The 20,303-nt window shown below is 36.7% G+C and overlaps 1 protein-coding gene across 3 annotated transcripts in view; it reads right to left on the bottom strand.

Moving 5' to 3' along the window:
- The window catches only part of GLI3 (GLI family zinc finger 3), a 371,021-nt gene extending 353,715 nt beyond the window's left edge, over window positions 1-17,306 (bottom strand). For 2 of the 3 annotated variants that reach the window (XM_081932570.1, XM_081932572.1), the window contains exon 1: window positions 17,111-17,306. The gene's annotated coding sequence lies outside the window, so the exon portion shown is untranslated. Of the gene's footprint in view, window positions 1-16,484; window positions 16,588-17,110 lie in introns of those variants that run through there. The other variant, XM_081932571.1, reaches the window with a different exon arrangement.
- Between the last annotated feature and the right edge of the window lie 2,997 nt (window positions 17,307-20,303).

Raw genomic sequence — 20,303 nt, 5'->3', positions numbered from 1 at the left:
TTCTAGGATTTAGCTTGAGTAATTTGGTTTAGAGTTTTGTTTTGTTTTTTCCAGTTTGTTTTGAGAATGTAATCTTGATACTCAACCCAGATTAAATAAATGCCAGCAAACATAAATAACTTCAAGGAGCAAATGAAACAAATAACATCCCAGAACATACAAAGATGCTGACAACTACCATCAAGACTACAGTTTAAACAGGGAAACTGAACATTCTAAACCAAACTAAAATTCAAAAATGCTAGTGAATTCCTTTGACCTTGGCAATCAGACAAATCAGCCATCAGCAGGCACATACAGATAAACAATATTTACACATCATTCTAAAGTGACAATATAAAAGCTCAACAGGAAACAAAAAGTCCAGACCACTTCTTGCCAGCAACACCCTGATAAGCAGGGATTAACACTAGACAATAATCAAACAGTAAATGATACTATAATCATGGAACTACCACCTAAGACAAATAATAAAGCAGTAAATAGCAGGCTAATTAAGAAACTGCGAAGGAAAAAACACTCCCACCATAGGACCAAATACTATATGTAAACAGAGAACAAGCCTCACTCCCTTCTATTGCTGAAGATATTATGTTACATAGTCAAGTAATGAAATACCTGCAAACAAACAATCAATCTAAAAGGGTACCAAGGACTTCATAGTTCGATCCTGAGTTCCATATATTCTCTTCTGTTGAGGAGATAGTGCAACTGTTTTTACTTGTCATGAGGGTAGGAAGTCACATTCTAGGTTTTTATTTATTTTCTTTTTCTATTTTTCTTTCTTTTTTACTTCCTTGCAGCTCTTTTTCTAGATTTTTCTTTTTAGTTTGCAATATCTTTTATTATTCTACCCGTTAAAACCATTACTAAAAATATTTTTATCCCCCCAAAAACTCAGTTCTAAGAAAAATGATTATTTATGTAGAAAATAATCCTGAGATCATAAACAATATGGACCACTCCTGAACCTATAGTTTCAGTAGTGCGTTAAAAGTAACTGTAACTATAGCACTGATCCATAGTTAGGAATCTATACCGCCAAAACAGAAGGCATTCTAATACATCACTTCTAAATTTTATCAAGTCCTAAAAATCTTCAGAACTTCAGAAGGGGGTTTATACTCTATCTTACTGCTCAGATGTTAGGAACATAGTTTTGTTTTCATGAAAAAAAAAATTGAGTCCTTTTCATTAATGTTTTTTTTTTCTGTTTTAAATTGTTTACAATTTTAGAAAAGTAAATCTTTTAGTACATTTCACAAACTAATTCTGTAAGAGAGAATATAGGAATTCAAAGGAATCTTTGAAATTCCTAAGATTTTGAAGATCACATTAATTAGAATTAATGTTAAATTCCTGGATCTTTCACTGAATCAAATACAGATCAGATTTACATTATGTGCCATTTAATTATAAATACAAGCAAGTAGGAATTATATGGAGAAAAGCTTAAATAAGGGTTAAATAAACGCGTAAATATTAAAATGTTATCAGCAAAAAATAGTATAGCAATGAGAACTTTTTTGTTTCTTTCACAATACTATATAGATATAATAATAATAATAATAATAATAATAATAATAATAATAATAACAACAACAACAACAACAACAACAACAACCTTCAAATTACTCACAGGCATTATTGCAGATAACATTATGGATTATTTGGAAACAAACAACATCTTGCCAGTAGAGCAGAAAGGCAACAAAAGAAGGAGCAGGGGCACAAAAGATCAGCTCCTAATTGATAAAATGATATTAGAAAATTGTAAGAACAGAAAAACGAACTTGAATATGGTCTGGATTGATTACAAAAAGGCATTTGACTCATTGCCACATAGTTGGATCATAAAATGCTTAGAAACAACTGGCATTAGCAAAAATATTACATCCTTTACTGAAAAGGCGATGAAACAATGGAGAACCGAGTTGGCAGTAGGGAATGAGAACTACGGAATGGTTAATATCAAGCGAGGAATTTTCCAGGGTGATTCACTTTCACCTCTTCTCTTCATCATCGCGATGATCCCACTATCAGTAATCTTAAAAAAAATGAAATTAGGCTACCAAACAGCCAAAGAAGCCGAAAAAATTTCGCATTTATTATATATGGATGATTTGAAACTCTATGGAAAGTCAGAAATAGAAATCCAATCATTGACAAACACAGTCCGAGTATTCAGCACCGATATTTCAATGAAGTTTGGCATGGAAAAATGTGCCACTGTATCCATAAAAAGGGGCAAAATCACTGCGTGTGAGGGAATTGAAATGCCCAATGGCCAACTAATTAAATGCAACGAAAATGAAGCCTACAAATACTTAGGCATTCTGCAGTTGGATAACATCAAGCATGGAGAAGTAAAAACTATTGTCAGGAGAGAGTACACCAACAGAGTTAGGAAAATTTTGAAATCTAAATTGAATGGTGGAAATACAATCAAGGCCATAAACACCTGGGCAATACCAGTTATAAGATACACAGCTGGTATAGTTAACTGGACACAAGCTGATTTGGACATTTTAGACCGAAAAACCAGGAAACTAATGACAATGCACTACAGTTTACATCCACGTGGTGATATTGATAGACTATACCTACCCCGGAAATCAGGTGGCAGAGGATTATTACAAGTGAAGCAAATAGTTGAAGAAGAAAAACATGCACTGGCTGATTATTTAAAAGAAAGTCAAGAACATCTATTAATCGAAGTAAAGAACAAAAATCTATTGAAGGCCCAACAGACGAAACAAGAATACAAAAAAGATGTGATAAAATTAAGAATGGAGAGTTGGCAGAACAAAGCATTGCATGGCCAATTTCTGGAAAAAATAAAAGATAAAGTGGACAGTGAAAAAACTTGGTTATGGTTAACAGCAGGTACATTAAAGAAAGAAACAGAGTCACTAATCCTGGCTGCGCAAGAACAAGCTATCCGCACAAATGCCATTAAGACCAAAATCGAAAAATCCTCTGATGATGCCAAATGCAGACTCTGCAAAGAAGTTGATGAAACTGTTGACCACATACTCAGCTGCTGTAAAAAAATCGCGCAGACTGACTATAAAATGCGGCACAATTCAGTAGCACAAATGATCCACTGGAATTTGTGCAAAAATTATAATATTAAAACAACAACAAACTGGTGGGAACATAAGCCTGAAAAAGTCACCGAAAATCAGATGGTCAAGATCCTGTGGGATTTTCGTATACAAACAGACAAAATACTAGCGCATAACACACCAGACATCACACTGGTTGAGAAAAAGAAGGTTACAATCATAGACATCGCAATACCAGGTGATAGCAGGGTTGAGGAGAAGGAACATGAAAAAGTCGCGAAATACCAGGACTTAAAAATTGAAATCCAACGATTATGGCACAAACCAGCAGTGGTAATTCCAGTGGTAATCGGCACACTGGGTGCTATTCCAAAAGCACTGGAATTACATTTAAAACAGTTAAAACTTGACAAAATCACCATCAGTCAAATGCAAAAAGCTGCACTGCTTGGATCTGCACGTATATTAAGAAAATACGTTACGACGTCCTAGGCCCCTGGGTGGGGCCCGACTAGTAATCAATGCCAAATCCGGCGAATCAACTGGCCGCTGTGATACAATCGAACAATAATAATAATAATAATAAATTATTAAATGGTGGAAATACAATCAAGGCCATAAATACTTTGGAAATACCAGTTATAAGATACACAGCTGGTATAGTTAACTGGACACAAGTTTAGACATTTTGGACCGAAAAACCAGGAAACTCATGACAATGCACTACAGCAGTTCACCCTTTTTTAAAGCCATTTTTCGCCCTCCCCAGGCTCCAGAGGCTTTATAAGAGCCTGGGGAGGGCGAAAAGAGCCTCCCCCACGCCCCCGGACGCCATCCGGAGGCATCAGGGAAGCCTGCGGACAGTCCCTAAAGCCTTCGGAATGCTTAAAATGACCATCCGAGCAAACCAGAAGTCACTTCCGGTTTGCTCGGAGGGTCGTTTTGAGCACTCTGAAGGCGTCAGGGAAGCCTCCGGACGGTCCCTGAAGCCTTCGGAACGCTTAAAATGACCCTCCAAGCAAACCGGAAGTCACTTCCGGTTTGCTCGGAAGGTTGTTTTGAGCACTCCGAATGTGTCAGGGAAGCCTCCGGACGGTCCCTGAAGCCTTTGGAGCGCTCAAAACGACCCTCCGAGCAAACCGGAAGTCACTTCTGGTTTGCTCGGATGGTCATTTTAAGCATTCCAAAGGCTTTAGGGAAAAAAGCATGTAAAAATGGGGGTCGCGCCTGTAGTGCACGCATGCGCACTGGGGGTCGCGCGTTGCATTATGGGTGCGGCAGGCCCGCATATGACCCCCCTCCGCTCCCCCCATTAATGGCACGCGAGCCAAAAAAGGTTCACCATCGCTGCACTACAGTTAACATCCACGTGCTGACACTGATAGACTATACCTGCCCCGAAAATCAGGTGGCAGAGGATTATTACAAGTGAAGCAAATAGTTGAAGAAAAAAAACATGCACTGGCTGATTATTTAAAAGAAAGTCAAGAACATCTATTAATCGAAGTAAAGAACAAAAATCTACTGAAGGCCCAACAGACGAAACAAGAATACAGAAAGGATGTGATGAAATCAAGAATGGAGAGTTGGCAGAACAAAGCATTGCATGGTCAATTTCTGGAAAAAATAAAAGATAAAGTGGACAGTGAAAAAACTTGGTTATGGTTAACAACAGGTACATTAAAGAAAGAAACAGAGTCACTAATCCTGGCTGCGCAAGAACAAGCTGTCCGAACAAATGCCATTAAGGCCAAAATCGAAAAGTCCTCTGATTATGCCAAATGCAGACTCTGCAAAGAAGTTGATGAAACTGTTGACCACATACTCAGCTGCTGTAAAAAAATTGCGCAGACTGATTATATATTGCGGCACAATTCAGTAGCACAAATTATCCACTGGAATTTGTGCAAAAATTATAATATTAAAACAACAACAAACTGGTGGGAACATAAGCCTGAAAAGGTCACCGAAAATCAGATGGTCAAGATCCTATGGGATTTTCATATACAAACGGACAAAATACTGGTGCATAACACACCAGACATCACACTGGTTCAGAAAAATAAGGTTACAATCATAGACATTGCAATACCAGGTGATAGCAGGGTCGACGAGAAGGAACATGAAAAAATCGCGAAATACCAGGACTTAAAAATTGAAATTCAACTATTATGGCACAAACCAGCAGTGGTAATTCCAGTGGTGATCGGCACACTGGGTGCTATTCCAAAAGTACTGGAATTACATTTAAAACAGTTAAAACTTGACAAAATCACCATCAGTTTTGCGCCCTAAAAGTGATATTGACCGATTGTATCTACCAAGAGCAGAGGGTGGTCGAGGACTCCTACAAGTAAAGCAGACTGTGGAAGAAGAAAGACACAGCTTTAATGATTACATCCAGAAAAGTGAAGAACCAATGATTAAGGAAGTAAATAAAGGAGGCCTTTTGAAGACAACTAAGTTAAAAGCTGAATATAAGAACGAAGTAATTGAGAAGCGAGCTGAAAATTGGAAAAGCAAAGCTATGCATGGCCAATACTTGAAAAGTATTGAAGGCAAAGCTGACCAAAAACTAACTTGGAACTGATTAAGATCAGGAGTACTGAAAAAAGAAACAGAAGGCTTTATTTTGGCAGTTCAAGAACACGCCTTAGCCACAAACTGCATAAAGGCAAAAATTCAACGTTACCACCAACAGCAAATGTTGCCTGCGTAATGATAAAGATGAGACAGTCGACCACTTGATCAGCGGGTGCAGCAAAATTTCACAAACTGACTACCTACAGCGCCATGATGGTGTTGCTAAGATTATTCACTGGAAATTGTGCCAAAAGTTTGGATTTGAGTACAGCAAAAACCACTGGGACCATCAGGTTGAGAAGGTTTTAGAGAATGAGAAAGTCAAGATCTTGTGGGACTTCAGAATCCAGATTGCAAGGCACTTGGCCTACAACACCTGACATAACAATAATTGAAAAGAAAAAGTATGGTTCATTGATATTGCAATACTTGGTGATGCACAAATTGAAGATAAACAGCAAGAAAAAATCACAAAATAACGGGACTTGCAAATTGAGGTTGAGCAACTGTGGAAAAAGAAATCATGTGTTGTCCCAAATGTAATTGGAGCCCTTGGAGCAATACCTAAAGGGCTCCCTCGCTATTTGAAAACTCTAAATTTACCTGACTTGAACATTCTGACTCTACAAAAAACCACCCTACTTGGAACAATTTATATCCTCCAATGTTACCTTAACAGTTCCTAGGTCCTTGGTTAGGACTCGAGCTGTTGAACTACCAACCAGCCCCAAAGGCTGTGAATCTCACCAAAGATTAACCACATAATAATAATAGTCTTTATTGTCATTGTACATCATGTATACAATGAAACTGGTCATATAGTCCTAATAATGAAGCTCACAAAATGGTTGAGTTATTCAAATATATATGTTACGGTGAAAGACCGAAATTGGTGAATGTCGACATTCACCGGTGAATGTCGACATTCACCAATCTCGCTTGGTGTATGTCCGAAATATTTGCTTATTTCTGACTTTCACCGAGAGGAGCGTTTTCGCCTCTCTTTGCGAGAGGAGCGTTTTCGCCTCTCTTTGCGAGAGGAGCTGCAGCTGCTTCTCTCAGCGCAATATCTTGAACCGAAATCTCATTTATGGGAAGTAACTTTTCTTTACAAATTACAAACGGGTTACCCGTTCGTAATTTGTAAAGAAAAGTTACTTCCCATAAATGAGATTTCGGTTCAAGATATTGCGCTGAGAGAAGCAGCTGCAGCTCCTCTCGCAAAGAGAGGCGAAAACGCTCCTCTCGCAAAGAGAGGCGAAAACGCTCCTCTCGCAAAGAGAGGCGAAAACGCTCCTCTCGGTGAAAGTCAGAAATAAGCAAAGAGAGGCGAAAACGCTCCTCTCGCAAAGAGAGGCGAAAACGCTCCTCTCGGTGAAAGTCAGAAATAAGCAAAGAGAGGCGAAAACGCTCCTCTCGGTGAAAGTCAGAAATAAGCAAATATTTCGGACATACACCAAGCGAGATTGGTGAATGTCGACATTCACCGGTGAATGTCGACATTCACCAGATTTCGGACTTTCACCGTAACATATACATTCTATATGCAATAAGGGCAATTGGAGACAGCTTGATGAAAATAGGCAACTAAAATGTTTAAACATAAATTGTATATGATTATTAGCAAAATAAACAGTAAAACATTAAAATAATTTATTTACAATTAAACTTTACTTTTAACAATGTAACAGAGTAGTTATATAAAGCCAAATAAAAAGAAAAAATTATAAAACACCATTCCTATTTATCTTCTACATAGGTAGATTTCATATATAACTAAAATAAATGAATAAGTGAACAAAGGACAAGCTGGAGTATAATCCCTTGGCAAGTTTACCTGCTACATCCTGTATTCTGCTGACCTTTTTTGAGCTTTCCTTAAACAGAACTTTCAATTTTTCTATTTTGCACACAATGATTAATGTCTAAAATCCCAATGACAACTGCACAAGCAGTAGACTAAACAGACTGTGAGCTAGCCTTACATTATCTGAATTTTGGGGTGTATTAAACATAATATGTTATCAATTTATAATTCACACTAAATTAAGTACCATGCCACTTGAACTTCTAGTGATCCAACCTACCTATATTAGAATTCAGGGACATGAATGAAAATGACTGGCATGAAGAAAGATATATTTCTTCATAAAAGACATCTTTAGTATATTTGAGGAAATGAATAAATTTTAAAAAGTAGAATCATCAATGACTACCAGATCATAGTACGAAAAAGCTAAACGCTTAGCTTTGGCTAAAATCGTGTGTGTGTGTCTGTGTCTGTGTGTGTGCGTGTGTGTTATGAAAAAGCAGCGCTCATATAAAAAGGCAATGTATGAGGCAGTGCCAGGTTTGCTAGAAAGCCTATCATCTAGTCTCATTCTATTTCTTAAATAGCCAAAGGCATTCAGTAAGCCAGTAAGCCAATACTGAAGAAATTGCATTTCAATTCAATCCACATGGCTACTTAACTGCCATGTGACTCAGGGTACAGCATACTCCAATAAATTAAATATATTAAAACCATGCTGTAGTCAATCTAAACAACCAAAATAATAGACCTGGGCTCATAGTACCACTTGATCCAATGCCTTCCAGAAAACAGTTGGGATCGAAGCTATCTGGATCTTGGGGGAAATGCTGCTCCAACAGCTGCTTAATAAATAGGACATTGCTTCTGAAATGGGTTATATATCGCCTAGCAATTTGTTATTTGCTGATGTGTTTGTACAATCTATAAAATATAACGTATTATATATACAGCGATTAGAAATAGAGGGAGGGAGGGAGGGAGGGAGGGAAGGGAGGGAAGGGAGGGAAGGAAGGAAGGAAGGAAGGAAGGAAGGAAGGAAGGAAGGAAGGAAGGAAGGAAGGAAGGAAGGAAGGAAAAGATTTCAATAAAGATTTGACCAATGGGGAGCCTGCCACTTTATAACTGGCTGAACTACACAAATTGTGCTCATTTTCCAAACTTGCTTTATGTGCAATCATCAATCCATGATTTAGGATTGATAAGCAAATAAATTATTAAATAAAGAATGATAAAAGAATTAACCCTCCCACCTCACATTTAAAAAAATATATGATTTGAACTAGTGTTCAAATAACTGTTATGAAAATAATAGTAAATAAGTTAAAAGACTTTTTCTGTCTAAAACTGCTTAAGTCTTATCTGATTTTATAGCCCACTGTAAAAACAGATGTACTCTCTTTTTACATTACTAAAACTGAATATTTAGTATGAACACTGCCCTATTATTTCAAAACTCTACATTAAATAAGATTTGTAGCTACTGACAGAGGTTTTAGACTTATAGACCTTTTACACGTTAGGATTAATAAATGAACACACAGGCTTTACCATAAAATCAGACCACCATAGGCAAATCACATTATGTTTTGATTGTTTTTTTCCAAAGAAAAATGTTGCTATACTTAACAATGCTCAAAGGTGATATGTCAAACTAGTAAAGAAGTGTTTCAACCAGATTCTACTTCAAATAGGATTATAGGATCATAAAAAGAAAAAAAATGTATTTTAATGGAATAATATTAAATTATGAATTATATCATTAGGACATTTTTAGCGAAAGCATTTTTTTAAAAAAGCAGGTTCTTATTAATTTGTTTTAAAGCCTTCATTAATCATACCATTTCAGATAAGGTAAAAAAGGCAGATATTTTTTTTAAGAATTATGATTAACATATTCTAGGTATTTGGTCTTCCATTCATCTAAAGCTGATTTAGGTTAAACATTAACTACCATTAACTAAATAATCTAGGTATTAAATATCATATCTATAAATATTTCCTTTTCCCCTCAGCTTTAATCAGTCTTTTTGTTAAACACAGATATACCTTTCAATAAACTAACATTTTATCTTCACAGTGAGGGGGGGAAAGGGGGGGGGTTTCAAGTTTTTTAAGCACAGAAAATCTCAAACAATAGAAAGCCTTTAAAAGTATGATTTCAAAATATCTGAAAAATTACAATTAATTGCATGTTTTATTGAAATCAGTAGGGACTTAGTAGCCTGCATGTCTGCTTATGATTAGGAAGTATGGCTATAATTTTAAAGTCTGAAGAAGTGTCAGGTCCCATAAAATTGCTAGTGAATATTGAGCAGGAAGATCAGAGTCTTATCAATGTCATGCTTAATGGGAATAAGACATCATTTGGCCCTCTTCCAAATCCTACTTCTATTCCAATTTCTTTTTAAATTACACTGAACTAAAGGAATGTGCAAAATAATCACCAATGAACTCCTGTGCTTTCTAACCAAAATAGAGGAAAGAATAGTCCCATTTCTGATAAAGTATCTAATTTTTAATTTATAACATTTATAGCATTATAATTATTTCAGAAACTTTTTGCCATCTAAATCCTCACCTGCCAAATCTCAATTTCCCTTTATGAAACAAAAATGTGCCAGAAATGCAGGTCTCTTTATGATCAACAGTATGTCCTGGCTGTAACAGAGCTTTTATAATTATGGTTACTGAAAAGTATAATAATAAACTCTAGAAGGGAACAGTCAGCATCACTGTGCCCATAGCAAGCCTTAAAACTTCTAATATAACTATTAATGGAGATGGATATAATTCCACAGATTTGGGGGCTGAAAAGATGAAATAGTCCCTAATAGGTCCAGCATGTTCTCGTATCTCTCTCATTTCAGTAATATAACAAATAAACTACAAATGCTAGGAATAATTCGGTTCCTACTCTGCTTTTATTTATTCTCCCACCAAATAAGCCATAAACAGTCACAGACATATTTTCACTCTGCCACAAGGAATTTTTCATGATATTTTGTGTGTGTTTATGACATAATGCTTTATAGCATCGGTCCTATTATACTGAAATTTAAATGTATTTCTGGTACAAAAAATAATTCATTGAAGATTAAAATTCAGTGCAGCAATGTCTGATATGTAGTGCAATGTTATCTACAGACTAGTCTCCCCATGGTATACATAAATGCAGATTTCTGCATACACCTTTCTAAAAAAAGATTCGTTAAGCAAAGACGTTTTGAAACGGCACATTGGTTTTAACCTGTTCCATGCAATTTGTGGAATTCTGCCTTGCCAACTTAATGTATTTTGATTAAGAAAGGGACATGGTTTCATTTTCTAAGCAAAGCCAAATGTTTTTAACTTTTCTGCTAAAGAACATGACAACTTAGACTAAGAATTTCAATTGTAGAAATATATGCTTCCAGTTTTTAAATTTCAAGCTTTATACTTAGTTTGTTGTAAATCACAGGTATCAAATCATTTTAGAGATTTAATTTTTTTCCTCTCTAATCCAATGCTAGAGTTGAGAGAAGGACAAAACAAGATTTTTTCAAATTCAAATTGTACAATAATTTTACAAATTTCTTTTTTCCCATCTAAGAATAAAAGATTTTCAGAGACTCTTAAAAATTGCATAACATGCTGCCAAACTATCCCAAACCATGCAGCCAAGTTAATTACTAAGTAAATTCATGTACAGGATTGCAGATTAAATCAACTCATTTTGAATTAAGCCATACAGATTTCAATAAGACTTACTTTCCAGGCAACTGCACAGACGGACTGTAGTCTTAAGCATATCTATCAGCAAGTTCAAAAAAACTCAGACTTACACTGAAATAAATCCACAAAGAAATAACAACAGATTTAAATCCAAGAGGTAAACACTAATATTATTTTAACACTAAAACTTAATTCTAAGTACAGAAATGCTAAACATCTGAAGTATTCATGAATCTCTATGGGATAGAGGGGAGCAGCATAATGTATCTTATTAGTACGAATGTATATTGTTCATACCATAACAAACCTACAGAATGAATCCAACAAAGCCGTTAAAAAGTACTCAACTCCTTTTTCTTTTTCTTCTTCTTCTCCTGCTCCCCCCTCCCTCCCTCCCTCTCTCTCTCTCTAGAGAGAGGGAGGGGAGAAAGAGATACTTCACCAAAACTCTATAGAAAGACTTTGAAAAAAAGAGAGAGAACTTACCTCAAAACCTAATAAGGGAAGTAGTGCAATAATTTTACAAGTCAGTAAAGTACACTTTTAGAGCTACAATGGTATGAAGATCCAATACTAGGCAGCAGTGCCTGAAGGCATCACTAATATATGATGACTAATGACTGGTCCAAGAAGACAACGAATTTGGGGGCTAAAAACTAAGAGAAACCCTGCAATATTTTGACAAATGGTCTTTCACTGTTTAATTTACTCCATAACCTTTAAGCATAAAATTGGCTCATCTTCACTGGGGAATAACTTGACACATGTTGTTGAACAATTTTCATTCTTTTAATAAACCTGTGTTATGTTACATACATAAATATAATTTTAAAGATTTAACCTTAGGAATTAAACTGTTCATAAGCTAGTAAGAAGCAAGCATTTAAAAAATAAAAAAGATTGAGAAAATTGTTTTCCTTACTTACAAATTGCAAAAATATTGATTTTAAATTGTTTGAAAAATTGTTTTATTTGGCTTGTACTAATGGCAAGGTCATTTTGGCAAGGTAGTAAAACAGCATGGTTTTCAGAATCATTGTGGAGTAATATATTGATTTTGCTTACCTGCTGCAATTGGAACAGAAGTTTCATTTTCAATCAACATTATCTAATTTAGCTCTATGTAAAATTTCACGATGCTCTGTAGCTCCATCCTATCAAAGCTGAGGACAACACCATCTTCCTTTAACAAAACACTTTTTTGTTGCAGCTGTTCTTTCAGTGTCAATACTCTTCTAATTTAAAAATAACAATTGTGTCTATTTTTACAGACACATATCCCATCTAAATTAAAAAGAGCCACTCAGTCCAGACAACATTTCCTTGTAGCAGCTCCTAAAAACTTCAGAAAAAAAGAGATCTTAAAACAGGAAGCTTAGTAAACTCATAAAACTGCTGTTGGAGCCAGGAACACATAGCATATTTAATCTGCAAACTGTGGGAGAGTCTACAATGATTTCAGCAAGATCTGAGGCATGCCCTCAAGGTTTGCTGGGATCTGGGATTAGGGAGTTGATAAAGAACCTCAACTGCCCATGGACATGTTTTTCTTCTGCAGTTAAACACAAATGCTGAGAGACGTTTGACTGCTGCTTGGCATTACTACTCAAGTTATATAAAAGCTTTGCAGCTCCTTTTGCTGTCAATATATCAAAGTTGGAAAAAAATCATCAAAGTGTAAAATTTCATTTAAAGTCTTTGCCAGTCTACAGCTCTATTGCACAGACCTATCAAATAAAAGGAAAGATGAGGAAAACACAGACAGAACTTTTAAAAAAGTTTTTCAGTGTCCCATTTTTTGTTTGTTTATTCCATCCTCCTCTATTTTGCTTTTAACAAATCCAGTTTGTTACAAATATAAACAGAACAGAAAGTATAAAGAAGAAAAGTGGGGGCATACATTTAGAAATATTTTAATTAAACAGATGTTTTAAGTTATTTACAACAGTGGTATTTCTTGTAAAAGCCCGAGTTATTGTAACATCTTAATTCCTCATTGCAAGTCAATCAGGCTAAGTATGTACTGGTATCTTCAAAACAAATGAAATAAACTGCACAATATGTGGCCCAATGATAGTAAAGACTTCATCAAAGTATTGCTTCAACTCAAGAGGATTTACTACAATTGCATATAGTAGAGGAAACTGACTTTTGAGATAATCTACTATAGTCTAAAATCATTAGCATTCCATTACTAAGATCTTCCTAAGGATTTCATGACTCATTGATTTACTCTTGCTTCCAGTCTACCACCAACTTAATACATGACTGTCTCCTCACTACGGAATACATGCAACAGCTATTCAACTATTTCCTTTCATAATTTGTTGGTCCTCTCCTCATCAAAATTTATTATTTCTAGCAGATGCTTTGTTCAAAGAGTAAATTGGAAAATATTTTTGAAAATGTTTTCTCCATAACATAAACACCCCTGCAGGGTGCAAGGCCTACAAATAATTATGTAACAGCAAATCAGAGGGCTTTTTAAAATATAACAATAGTGATATACTCTAAAAATATTATCAGTATATAAGTAAAAGAAAATATAATCTACTTTATCAATTAAAAAAACTGGATATTACAGAAGAAAGTCAAATGATTTTCAACAAAATGTTAACTTCAGAGTTTGAAGCAAATGCTCTGATTGTTCTATTTACAACAAAAGCTGAGAATGAGTAACTTGCACAGGAAAAATGCTGTTTCTTTACAAGCAGGTTTGATTGACAAGTAACATTTCTTAAGAAAATAACAGAAAATGCCTAAAAATGCTATAAACCATTTTCAACAAGTTAAATATATACATGCAGACTTTAGTTGTGTATACAACAAAAATGACACTACTTGAAATAGTTTTTTTTTAATTTGATAGGTTTTTCTTAAAAAATCATATACACTGGAATCCCAGTCTGATTCTAGTCATAAACTTAAAAACTTTACAATATATCTTAACCCAATGATTTTATATTTTTTCCTTGGTAAACATTTCTTAAGAAGTTAATCTCTCTATATTTTTTCTTGGCTGGTAATAATTTTCATTCATCTCAATAGGATTTTTTTCTTGAGTAAATAAATATCATGCAAGAACAGAACTTTTTTTAAAAAATAAAAATTTCTATAGTCAAATCAGTCCTATCTAAAATTTGTTTTACATTAGGCTGAAAAATAATTTATTTAAAAGTTATCAATCAATGAGTTGCGTGTAGTATTTCATAAATACATTTTTGAAAACGTTTATATATTTTACATTTTTAGAGCTATCGGTGGTTAATTTTTACAGGGAGCTGTGACTCTATCAAGCATTAAGGCAATATTTCATAGAGTAATTAAATTATTTATTTTTAAACATTGTATTTTTTTCTTCTCCAATATAGTGTTTAAGATTTGCAATTAATATCAAATTCAATTAATTTTTTATAAAGAGCCTAAAGAAAACAATTATAAGTATCAATCATCAAGACACCTTTCCAAATTAAAACTATAACCATATAAAATACTCCAAACTGCTAAGCCTACATAGCTGATTTCAGGCTCAGGGATATAATTCATTCTTTTTAAATTTTATCTTCTTTATAAATAAGTACAATCATTCCTTTGTGTTATGAGTATCCAAATGGGTTCTTGTTAGTACTTTAGCATGATGTGAACACAAAAAGAGGCAATAAAATCATTCCTCTTAAAACCAGATGGCAATTTAATGAATCATGTATTTCAAAAGGTTTGGAATGTGCTAAGTTTTTCTGTGACCCATTCAAATGAAATTAAAATTGTAATCTCTAGCATCAAAACTGAAGTCTTTAAAATAATAAACTTTAATGCCAATAAGACGAAGAGAACTCATCATATAAACTTAACTAGATTAACAATGAGTTGTTTAACATTAGTTTCTCCAAATGGACTGTCACCTATATATTAGGTTTTAAAAGGGTTAAGTTGAGAAACAAACAGTCCATCATTCCAAACTAAAGTGGCAGCTGGAAAATGTGGAACAGCTGGCACTGAGTATCAGAAAGAGTTTTATATAAATATCTGTACAAATAAAGTAACTGAAGACCACAAATACCAGATTCAAGGTATGGGATCAACACAATACACTAGAGGATTTAAATAATTGGAGGGGGGGTAGAGTTAGTTACCTTTTTTTCTCCCCACGTGGTGCTTGCAAGACAATACCCTGCTATTTCTCTTATGAACAACCCGAAGTTGAATGGTAAAAGAAGCATAAGAACTCATCTTCCTGGACTTTTTAATATTCTTTTGATACCTATCTAATCCTCATTATTTTGATTGTAACTATTTACCCTGCTCTTTTCATTAAAGTCTTTAGAGTGCAATTCATTTAGCTGTGCAGTCTGTAGCTTCCCTCACTGATAGAGTAAGTTTGAAAGACAGAACCAAAAATTCAGAGAAAGTAAGTACTGCAATCCATGCTTTCTGTCTGCATTTGAATAGTATATAATGGAAATTTTAGCATCTGATTAAAGTGGATTTCTGCCCACAAAAGCTTAACTCACCAAGCTCTCAGAAATGATAACATTGAAGGTAGAACTTTTAGTACTCTCCTATTCCCTTAGATCACTCCCTTTCTTAAACTTTTTCAAATAAAACATTCCAAATCAAAAATGGAGCAAATTGAAAGGGCATCCTTCCTAGCACTACAAATAATAGCTGGAGGTTGTGTACAATACCACATCCGATCACTTGCTTTCAACCTTCCAGATGTGGCAAACTTCCAGCCACCACAGAAACTGCTGGCAAGAAAATAAATGCTATTTCCCGTCTTTTCCTCTCCCCCACTTAGAAAAGCCTAAGCAGCTGCGGCAAGCCTACAAAATGTGCAATTCAACAGAACTGTGGGAAGTTAAGCCTCCAAATCCTTCGCACTGGAATGAAACAGATTTTGCAAGTCAAGACAGAAGAGGGTAAATATGCCCGATTTTGCCTTCTATAGCACGGTTTGTCCCTGTTTATCCAAAGTTACTCACATAGGACAGAACATCAACTAAGTTTTATGGCAGAGGACCCACTCCTAAATCAGTGTGAATCGAATCGCAATCTTAGACTCCCCCTTCCCAACAACCCGCGAGACACTTGAAATCCTTAATTCTTCAACCTCCTGGCCTCCCATCCTGTAGACTGAAGTAAAAACAAATGAAGAGATGAAGTATGGAATGAGAAAGGCGGGTCTCCCTCCCTCTCTTTTACAAAAAAAAAAACAAAATCCATTCTGGCTTCTTTTCTGAAGATCTGGTGTTGCTGCAAGTTAAACAAAGAACTTTTCAACGAGAGAGAGAGACCTTTAGACGACGTACCTGCAGCTGCTGCTGCCGCCGCCGCTGCTTCTGCTGAGGTCAAGAGGCGACCCAAACTTCCCATAGGAAAAGATCGGGGCCCTCACTGCCGCTCGCCTCTTGCTTCACACAATGTGAGCGCTTCCTCCGCCGCGGCTAACTCTTAACAACACTGATCCCCAAGGATGAAAGAGAGCATTTTGCTTCTGTTTTGGAGGGAGAATGAAAAGGAGGAGGGAGGAAAGGAGGGAGGGGGGCAGGGGGGGCTAGCTTGTTTTATATTTCTGTCTTTCTTATAGAGAGCGTGCACTCGCTCGCCCTCTTGTTGTGTCTGTGTACGGCGAATCCTCTTTTCTCCAAGATTTTACATCAGTTCCAGGGATCCTGTAATCCGATCCCTTCTGACTCACTAGCTCTGAGTGACATTTCTTTAATTCGACTCAACAGCAAACTGGGGAAGCAAGGGGGCTGAGAAGAAGAAATCTTGCCAGCTCTTTCCTAAATCAAGCTCCCATTTTACGACCCTTTCTTGCCCAAAATAAAAATATTTTTGGCGCGGCTGGACCCTGAGAGACGATTTTGTCCTTTTACTCTCCCCCCTCCCTTTTTTTTTAAATCCCGCAGAAAACATTCAGCGCGCTACTCACGTGGTCCAAAAGTTGTTGGTTCCGTTGGTTCCCTGCCCGACGCTTCTTCCTCCTCCTCCCCCCCAACTTTTACAGATGTTGCCGGACTGTCCTGCTTACTGCCCTCACTAGCACCACTTCGTGATTTTGCGAAGGAGAACGAGAAATGGCGGCAAGGCGCTCCTTACTCAGCTCGCTCAACTTTTTTGCGCGCGTCTCCACGTGGAGAGGGGGAAGCAACAGTGGATTTCTTCCCTTGATACTTTGACGGTTCCGGATCCCGGGCTGCCCGCTTAACATCCTCGGCGCTTTCGTTTAAAAAGCCAAAAAAGCGGGAGGGGGAGACAACGGAAGGGCGGGAACCCGAGAGTATGTCTGCTTAGGCCCCAGGTGTCCTGCGGGGAAGGCCAGAAGATTAGAACAGGAGGCCACGAGCGCCTTCTCCTTGTCCAACAGCGCTTTTCTTCCTTTCTTACCGTATCGACATTCCCCTCAAAGCGCCTCACTTCCTTAAATCTAACAGTCTAAGTCTAAGCACTAACAGCTCCTAGTTCCTGGTCTTTATTTGTCTCCTTCGCCTTCTCTTTCTCCGCTCATCAGATCTAGGTAAATCCCTCATCTCTTCTGCTATACTTGGTTCCAAGCCTGCCAGCCATATATGTTAAGCCCACCATTGAAACGTGAATCCTAACCTCAGATTGATAACAAGATTTGTTATCTCTGTGTTTTGCCTTCTTGCTTGCCTTTAAGTGTTTTTTCAGACACCACCTTATTAGGTGATTGAATCAAATGCCATGCTCACCTAGCTGGAGACAGCTATTTGCCATATTTTTAAAAGGAACTACTAAGTACACTGTTCGCTACAAAAAGCTCAGGCTTGCACTTACTACTATATGCATATTGTGTTTCTGAGCAAATTAAACATATGGACTGAAATCATGGCTGCAATTAATTTTGCCAACTCAAGTGCTGTGATTATCTTTATACACACCTTTAACTGAAGTTGTTGGATGTGATTGAATTTTGTTATAAGTGCAGTAGAGAATAATATGAGGAGTGGGCACAAAGTGAATAACCAATGGAACACGGGGCGGGGAGGAATGGAGCAGCCAGATGAAATGTACAGATTACCTGGTACCTTATCCAAGACCACACAAATATAATCTGTCCAGTTCTATCAAATGCAGCAGTGCACTTCATAAGCATGTAAGAGAACTGGTACACTGGTGGATCTAAATAAATTTGGTGTTCCAAGTCTGCTTTAATTTAAAAGCCTTACAAGCCAAACTGATTTTCAGCTCCAGTAGCATTATCTGTTGGATCTAGTTCTCATTTCTGTTAATAATACACACTTGAAAAGGTCAGTAAATATATCAACATTTATCTTCAAGAAACTCAGATGACATACATTGGCCCCCAAATTTTTCCATGCTTAAGATCCAGATTCTTAAGCTTCAACATCAGCAAGTACAATTATTAATTTCTTTTAAATGTAAAGATTAGTCCAGTGAAGTTACTGAAGTAGCTACTGAAGCTATTAAAATAAAGTTGGGAAAGTTATAACGATTACATGTGAAAAAGAAGCAAACAAAAATGTTATGGACAATGTTAGATGAAACTACATTTTAAAACAAATATGATTTGTTGAAACTTGGGCTGATGCAATGCAGTTTCTATTGTGGCTGAATGGCTTTTCCCTGAAGGATAATACCATCATCCTTGAGCTGAAGGCTTTTTGTCTTGTAGATAGGCTGGCCCAGTTCTGCTGGGACTATTAAGAAAGTTGGGGGCTACTTTCCAAGAGCATGTTTCTCCTTTAGGGAAATATAATATTCTATCTTTTATAATATTTCCCAACATATTTCATTCTTCTAGGAGAGGGGTAGGTGCTAACATTTTACAATCCCCCCTTTTTGCCAAAATATGTGTGGGTGGCACACACATTTTATTGGCAAAAAAGTTAAAAATTGATCAGACTGTATATGCAAAGGAGGAAGCATTGATAGAAGCAGCAGAGGAAGATTCCTTCAGTGGCTCCTAAAAGGATTTCAACCATGAAGGTCTAGCAGCTAGGGGGAAAGTCCTGGAAAGAAATTTACAGTATCCAATTTTCTACATCAATTATTTTCAGATTTTTAATGTCAGTTTTTGTGAACTTCCAGTCAGGTTTGCCCCAAAATTCTTCACAGCCATGGTTTTACCTTAAGTAACTATAGGCTACCCATTTCCAAGGTTTGTTTCATGAACCTGCCTTAGCTCTTAGTTTTAAATTGAGGTTAGCCAATGTGCAATCCAGGCTATTTATTTTTCAAATTACGCACAATGAGCCCTGGGACTCCTACCAATGAGACCACCAGTGCAACATATCTTGCTTTATTGGACATCTGGGCAGCATCATTTGTGAGTCAGAATCGGGTTGGGATTTGGAGTTCTCTTTTCTGTTATCTCTTCAAGTGAGGGAATTGCCTGACGGACATGCTCCCTCTCTCATGGAATTGGCTGTGAGGTATGACTGCTTGGGCCTTAGTGCTCCAGACCAAAAACCAGTCTAGGAGAAGCTTTGTGTGGAGGTAGGTGAAGGGGATAGCCTCAGTCTGATTCTGAAGTGTGTGTGTGCACACACGCTGCTTCAAGACAGATGATACAAACATGCTAGACAAATTTCCCTCCCACCAGACAGAAATCTAAGGTGTTCAGAACTTGCTGTGCCAGCCACTCCCAAATGCAATCCCTCCAAGAATCCATTTAACTAATCAATTACAATATGAATGAAGCAAAGAAATAAAAATTTTCAGTGAATTCCCGCCCTCCCCCATAGTCTTTCCAGCTGTCTTCTGGGGATTGAAAAGAGTCTTTTAGTGTCTATTGTCCATCTCAGGGTATTCACTTTCATGTCTGTTAGGCTTGGCTTGGTGATAAGGTTTGGGAAGGTCTGCTCCACTCTGGTTGCTGTGATGACTTTCTTGTGGATGGCTGAATCCAAACCCAATTTCCTGGCTAAAATGTATGGAAAATCTCCTCTAGAGGCAACATTTAGGTCAGTGTGATCTGCTTCCACAGGTTGGAAGCAGCCCTGCTTCTGTACAAGACTAAAAAACATGGGAACGGGGAAGTCTGCCCCCTTTGGGGACGATCCTCCCAGGAAAGGCATTGTTGGAAGATAAGAGGTGGGGCAGTAGAGTGGGGGTGGATAGATAGCTTGCCGGCAGAGTTT

This window comes from Natrix helvetica, assembly GCF_964273705.1.
Source record: "Natrix helvetica genome assembly, chromosome: Z".
Lineage (NCBI taxonomy): Eukaryota > Metazoa > Chordata > Lepidosauria > Squamata > Natricidae > Natrix > Natrix helvetica.
The sequence above is the reverse complement of the archived record's forward strand: the minus strand, read 5'-3'. Positions and strand labels throughout refer to the sequence as shown.